The 7141-nt window shown below is 45.3% G+C and overlaps 1 protein-coding gene across 2 annotated transcripts in view; it reads right to left on the bottom strand.

Annotated features, from left to right (window-relative positions):
* LOC113216393 (uncharacterized) overlaps positions 1-7141 on the bottom strand; it is a 101070-nt gene that overhangs the window by 62335 nt on the left and 31594 nt on the right. The window contains exon 4 of one of the 2 annotated variants that reach the window (XR_008012334.1): positions 4882-5045. The exons of the other annotated variant lie outside the window; for it this stretch is intronic. The gene's annotated coding sequence lies outside the window, so the exon portion shown is untranslated. Of the gene's footprint in view, positions 1-4881; positions 5046-7141 lie in introns of those variants that run through there. 2 annotated transcript variants of the gene reach the window in all.

Below are 7141 nucleotides of genomic sequence, written 5' to 3' on the forward strand. Positions count from 1 at the left end.
AATATTTACCATTTTTGATGGGCGTGTTTTGCAGATACAAATTTTTGATGGCCAATAACATCCTTCTTGGCGAAAGCGAGGGTTCGTTTCAAGAAATGGTACCATTCTTACTTTCGGGTGCGTATCGTTTAAACTCGTGTTATCTGAAATTATTTTAAATAGATCAGTTAAATCATAGGTAAGACTGTTTAAAAAACAAAGAAAACTGAAATAGAGCGTCCCGGTAAAGCCAAAATGCAGAAGAATGCGAGGAAGAAGAAAACGGAAATATATGCTTTTACACGGAACTTCCGTTTTCTTGTTCCCTGCATTCCTCTGCATTTCAGCTTAACCGGAATGCTTTATTAGGTTTACTTGAACACACCTACCAACCCGTTCCGATGCGTGCTTCAACGCAGGCCACCGCTTGATGTTTTCGACAGGATTCTTAAAAAGGTCTTGAACCTCAGTGGCGGCGTCACCAAAGACGGACTGCGAGAGATTCACAGCCGTGCCTCCGCACTCCTAACAAGACCTGTTTCAAGATCAGTTTTTTCAGTAATCCAAAACAAATGTAGCAATTTTTGTTTCCCACCCTACTGTTATCAAAGATAACTACAAACTTTAGCACAATAGCGGTACTCTGACAGCGAAATTTTGTGTTCTCCGATCGCCACCACACTTGGCTTGCAACTTCCTCTAAGGCGCCTTAACATTCTCTATTTTTTGTGAGAGTGTAATATTTACTTTTTTCCTAGTTTTTTTACTTAATACTTAGAGAAACAATGATTATATTACCTTTCCACAAGAAAAACGTGAAGTGTTAAGGCACCTTAGTGAAAATTGCTAACTAAGTTTGGTGAAAATTGGGAACCATCAAATTTTCTGAGAGAAAGAGTATCCTGCTGTATTTTGTTGTTTTCTATTTTTCGTGCGAGGCCCTCAGCCTGGGCTACTGCACGGCGCATCTGCATCCGGCCGGCATACGCCCACTTTCGAACGGAAGTGTCAGTCAGAACACTGTGATCGAAGGGTATGAAATTAAATTTGTTTCCAAAGCTGGTTTTGAATAAGCTTTGGTTTCATTAAATAGAGAATCTCTTAAGTCAATGGCAATTTTATCAATGAAAAATAAGATGGAAGTTTTCCGCAACTTAGAGCGATTTTTCATTACCCAATGGAAATGTTTCCCCTGAAACAGTAAAATTCCAAAGAGTCAGGAGAACAATTTCATTTCTTCCCATTGAATCAACGGAACCGTTTTCTAGGTGACCTTACAGCGATAGAGGTCCATGTCTTCCGCAGGCTGCTCGTCAGGACGTCAAGGTTTGCAGCGTTGTCCGCGGGCCCAGGCGCCGGCTGTGTCCAGCGGGTACGGAGCATCTAGAGGAAGCGGCGGTGCTCCTCCACCGCCTCAGCCTCCCGCTGGGCGAGAGGTCGCTGTCGCCGCCAGGCTCTATGCCGCCAGCACGACCACCAGAGCCCATTTCATCGGCACGTGCCCTATGTTTGGATACTCTGTCTCTCACAAGTACCTTGCTGACCGTGTGCAATGAGGCTTCCGGTAATACAGAAAAATGGAATGTAGAAGAAATGTAATGCAGAAGAATGCGGGGAAAAGGCAAACAGTAGCTATGCTGTAACATGGTGACTTCCGTTTTCGACTTCTGTACGTGGCTGATTTATTAAATAAAAAGAAGTTCTATACAGATTGCCTAATTTCTTTGCTCCTTATTTTTAATTAGAGTAAACACTTACATTCACATGACTACGGTGATCTAGTGCTATAATTATCGTCTACATTACCTTGGCTGACGAAACAAACCTTTAAAAACTTCCGCATTGTACCGAGACCCATGTAAATTTGACATAGACAAATTTTGGGCCAATTTGAGTCCAAAAAATGAAAATGGTCCATTAACAAAATGAAAATTCGTGAGATGCAAGGCGTAAAAGTTCGCAGACCCGCAATCTGTCAAGTGCTTTAAGTTGCACGTTCAGAATCAGGTAAATTTGGGTATTATGTCGTCATATACCCGTACACATGCTGCACACTTCTGCGTTTTAGTGTGGACAGACTTGGCATCAACTCTCCATTTACCATAAAACATAAAGGGGAGCGTATTGGTATTTAACAAAGCAGAAGACAGATTTTGAATGTAATACGTCCCCTGTAACAAAGATAAATGCATAAGCTAACATCTCTTAAGAGCAGATACTTGTTTTCAAGGACGTTTTTGGCGGTTTCAAGGCCCATCGATAAGATTAAAGATCGGTACTTGGAAAGTAATGTTTCCTGATTTATTATGTTGATTTCAAAGGGTGGCCCATATAGAGAGGGGAGTGCACTGATAAATAAAGCGTTCAACCGGCGTTCATATGAAAGTGCTCAACACTATGTTTCACGCTTTAAAGTGTTTGACTGGTTATTTGAGCCTCAGAGTGATCAAATTTACTGTTGAACACGTCAAAGTTTTAAATTATCCCAATACTTTAACGAGTGAAAGATAATGTTGAGCAAGTGAATGTGCACGCCTGTTAAACACTTTATTTACCAATTTGAGTGCTCACCCGGTCAGTAATCGAGGGATTCCTCGGGACACCTTCCCGGGTAGAGTCTTGGGCATGGGCCCGACCTCGGAGTCACTCTTTATGTTCATCTCTTTGGTATGCGTTGTCTGTAGCGATACTTAAACGAAGGAATATATGGTTCCTCTGGCTAGGGTAATGGAGGAGAATAGGGTATTCCGGACAAGTGAAGCGCCGGAAACGAGAGGTGAGGTGAGGATAGCGCTGGCTGAATCTCAGCCTCTCGTCTTCTAGATCCGGTCGTCTGCTGTCCAACTGCACAGTGGCGTTAGGTTAGGGGGTGGGGGTGGTCTGGATTTCAATCTTGATTTTTAGAGTGAGAATATCATTCAAAACAATTTCGCTGGCATAATAATACGCAATCACAATAATCTGAAGCCTGAAGTCGTGGCTAACAAACGCGGCAGAGCAATTGACATCAGACGCACGGATACAGAAGCCATGAGGCTGAGAGCGAACCAGCGTTATCATCGCCTCCCGTTTCCGGCGCCAAGCTTACCCGAAATACCCTATACAGTGCACCCTCGCAGAGTCGCTCCTTCCAGATCTGCGCCTAGGACCCCTTTCCCACAGGGGCGCCGGAAGTTGATTTTGCAGGGGGGGCGGAGTAACAAAAGAGCCCGGATTTTTCCAAAAGGGCCCGGTTTTTCGAAAAGCGTTTATCTTTTTAAAAATGACCAAAATGCAGGTTTTTGCAAAGTTGTGTTCAAAATGATATTTCAAATAAATTGCAATTTATCTCTAAGTGCTTTTACTGTCCCAGTGGACAAAATATAGTCAAAGTCTTGTCAAGTCTTTTCACAAATATGCTGTCATTTTGACGTCATTTTCAGTCAATTTGAGGTCATTTTGACATCATTCTGACTCCAAATGACGTTAAAATGACATCATATTTGTGAATTGACTTGACTTGACATGACTTGGACATTTTTTTGTCCACTGGGGTCTGCCTAAGGGCACCTCCAGTGCCTCGCGGGGCCCCTTTCCCAAGTTTTCGCTTCTCTTGTCGGTTGATCAGGCCCGTTTCGGAGGCCCAAAAGCACCTAAAGGGCCCGCTTCGCAGACTAAGAGAGGGCCCGCTTCGCGGGCCGAAAGGGCCCGCAGCCGATTCAGGGGGGGCATTTGGCCCCCCCTGCCCCCCACTTCCGGCGCCCCTGCTTTCCCACCCACTGTGCACGTCTTGGCGGTCACCCTCACTACCTCCTCATGTGGAGGACCACTAGAGGGGGGGGGGGGGGTGTCTCACAGTTGCCCGCCGGCCTCCTCCCCTCCACTGCCTGCCTGGGTAAACACGCCCGCTAAACACGCCGCATCGCGAAGCCTGTTACGCGAAAGTTAACCACAAGGAGGCAGACGGTGGGCTTCTCAGAGCCGTGCCAACGGAGCAGAGCTGAACCTTACGGTAGTATCTGAGATAGAGCTCTGTATCAAAATTTGATCCTGATGAAGCCCCCCGGTTAAGCTGAAAAGCAGAAGAATGAGGGGCAGACGAAAACGGAAATCGCTATGCTATAACATAGAGGGTTCCGTTTTCTTGCATTCTTCTGCAATAGGGTGTTCCAGGCTATCTAAAACGAAAGTGAAAAAGAACAAACTCACACAACCATGGCAGTTTGGTCCGATCCTAACCTCTCAAATGTGAAGGGGGGCTCGAATCTGATCTGACAGTTTCTCATACCTGAAAGGCCTCGGAGGCACGTGATAAGCTCGACCAATCAGAGACATTACGGAAACAGAGAGGTCAGTGAGTTTGTTCTTTTCCTACTTCCGTTTTAGATTGCCTGGAACACCCTATTCAGTTTTACCGGAATGCTTCATTCGATTGAGTCGCTCACGTTTTGGTATACCAGAGCCCTGGTGATGATTGAAAAATTATGAAAGACTCCTCGCTTTCGTTTGCAAAGCGTATATCTTACCGGCTGTAGAGGGCACTTAGCTACCGATGAATCTAGCGGACCATCGTCTCGTCTGATGGTGGCCATGATCTGAGCCCAAATCTTGGGCAGGTATGTTTGGATAGAGGTGCAAGTGCGCTTGAATTTCATCCGCAGGGCGTTTTCTTTCCAGCCTCCACGAGAGCTCCACGATGAAAACACGACATGAGACTTGAATCAAATCAGTAAAAACAATCTCAATGAACTGGCTTGTCCTCAATATCTTAGAGAGAATGGTGAGGATGTGGTAAGGTAAACAAACCAAAACTTCTAAACAACATACTGCTTTTGAAACAAAAAGCAGGAGAAAGTAAAAGATTTGAGTGCAAACCAGAAATTTCTATTTATATTTAGGATCATTTGAGGACATTAACTTGCCTCCAAGTCATCATCAAAGCTGATATTCAGTGTCAAGTTGGCGAAGACGTATTTGATGTGGACATCCTGACGATCACGGACTAGACGGACACTCAGGTCAAAAGGAATGTCGAGGAGAGCGGGCGGACACGGCTCTGCGTGCTCCGGCACGTTTATGTACGGGCCCTAGAATTTTATTTGAAAATAGGGTAAACCTACCAAACATGGATCATTTTTCAGAAAACCGTGGTTTTTGGGTCGGTAAAAGTGTGATGAGCATAATTTTTTGTCGTTGCTGTGTAGTTTGAACCCTTTGGGAAAGTATCCCGAGGGAATTAAGTTTCTAGCTCCAATACTCTAGGAGCTACAGGGAATCCCCATGACCGCGAATTTTGATCCATGTTTGGAGGGAGGTACCCTAACATAGATCACCGAGCTAGAGTATCCCCCTTTACATATGTAACAAGCAGGCCCGCCCTTCCGCCAAACGGAGTTGCCAGCTCCACTTCGCTGCGCCGGCAACTCCGTTCGGCAGGGGCCGGGCCTGCTTGGCCTGCCGGCGGCGATGGTCGGGCCTTCGGCCCGACCATTCCAGTCTCGCGATTTACTGAAGTGCATCATCAAATAAATAATGTGACCGGTAAATCACTTTGCATATTGAGTAAAAATAAAGCGTCCTGTGGTGGGCCTGCGGCCCTAGAAATTTGCTCCTTGGACATGACAAAAGACTGTAACGGGGCAACACCGTGACTACACCCCACCCTTCTGCTTTGCTTACAAAAAATTAACCTACGCAGTTTCTAGATTGTATATTGTTTGTCAAACAGTCCCGACCCCATAGGGCTCTACTTTCACGAGTTACCCCTTAGGAGACCATAAAAAAATATTTGATTTTCTACTTTTTGGACCAACCCCTATATCTTTGTTACCCCCTTTCACCCCCTTAGGGGTGGTTGCCAGGATTTGCACCAGGCGTTTCGGTGTCCAGGAGTGACCCCTAAGATACCCTGAAATTTGTAGACCTCTAGCTCATCTCCTTCCTCCTACACGGACGACGGACAGACAGACAGACACGAGAGCGGTTGCATAAGCCCGCTTTAATGCTTTTTTAAAAGCAGAAGGGCGGGCTAATAAACAACAGTATTAGGGGAGGGCAACTTTTTTTGTTTAATCCCAAAACAAACCCTTCCCCGAGCGCACGGCACGGGGGGCCAAGCACCTGCTGCAGCAGGCCCGTACGTCGCCCCGCCGCCCCTAGACCGTGCACCCCACCCGCCCCCTCCTGACGCAGTCTCCATCTATTTTACTACCCCGCACTTTTTGTCTATGTACTTTGATTCATTATTGGTACCTCACCTTTTTACTTTTTTTAGATTTCATACTATAACCATTTATATATTTTGTTTATGTTATTAGTTCTTTCATGTATATTCCATTTTTCTTATATATATATTATCACCCCGCACCTCGTCGTCACCTCCAGCCTGCCTCTGTGGTACGAACTCGTCCGTGTCCCGTTGGCTCGCTAAGCCGCCGCGCGTCGTCATCCGCGTCTCGATCGTCCTCGGTGATGATCTTGTGTGTACTTTAGTTACTTTCATTCCAGTATGTCCGCCAATGTTGCCAAGGTTTCTTTTTCACTTTAATTTTCCTATGTAGGTTGTTTTTTTTTCAATAACCATTATTTGTACTTCGTTTTAAAGACCTTGTAGTTCCAACATGTGCCGAAATACTCCCTGTCGTTCATTATTGGAGCTATTTTTTTATATTTTATTTTGTACCCTTTTATTTCTTTTGTTTATTTTTAATGTGTTTTCTACCTTTATTTCGAAGTAGTAATTTTTCTCCTCATGTTTTATATTTTGACCTAGTTCGTCTCTTTTGTTTAATATTTTTTTAAGAATCATTGCGAGTTCTCTCCTTTTTATATTCCATATTTTTATACTAGTAGTAAGGGTGCGGGTCTACGCACGAATATGTATTGCGGGTTTGCCTACCCACCAGGGGCAGGGGGTCTCACAGTTGCCCGCCGGCCTCCTCCCCTCCACTGCCTCGGTAAACGCGCCCGCTAAACACGCCGCATCGCGAAGCCTGTTACGCGAAAGTTAACCACAAGGAGGCAGACGGTGGGCTTCTCAGGGCCGTGCCAACGGAGCAGAGCTGAACCTTACGGTAGTATCTGAGATAGAGCTCTGTATCAAAATTTGATCCTGATGAAGCCCCCCGGTTAAGCTGAAAAGCAGAAGAATGAGGGGCAGACGAAAACGGAAATCGCTATGCTA

This window comes from Frankliniella occidentalis, unplaced genomic scaffold (genome assembly GCF_000697945.3).
Source record: "Frankliniella occidentalis isolate FOCC.00 unplaced genomic scaffold, Focc_3.1 Scaffold11, whole genome shotgun sequence".
Lineage (NCBI taxonomy): Eukaryota > Metazoa > Arthropoda > Insecta > Thysanoptera > Thripidae > Frankliniella > Frankliniella occidentalis.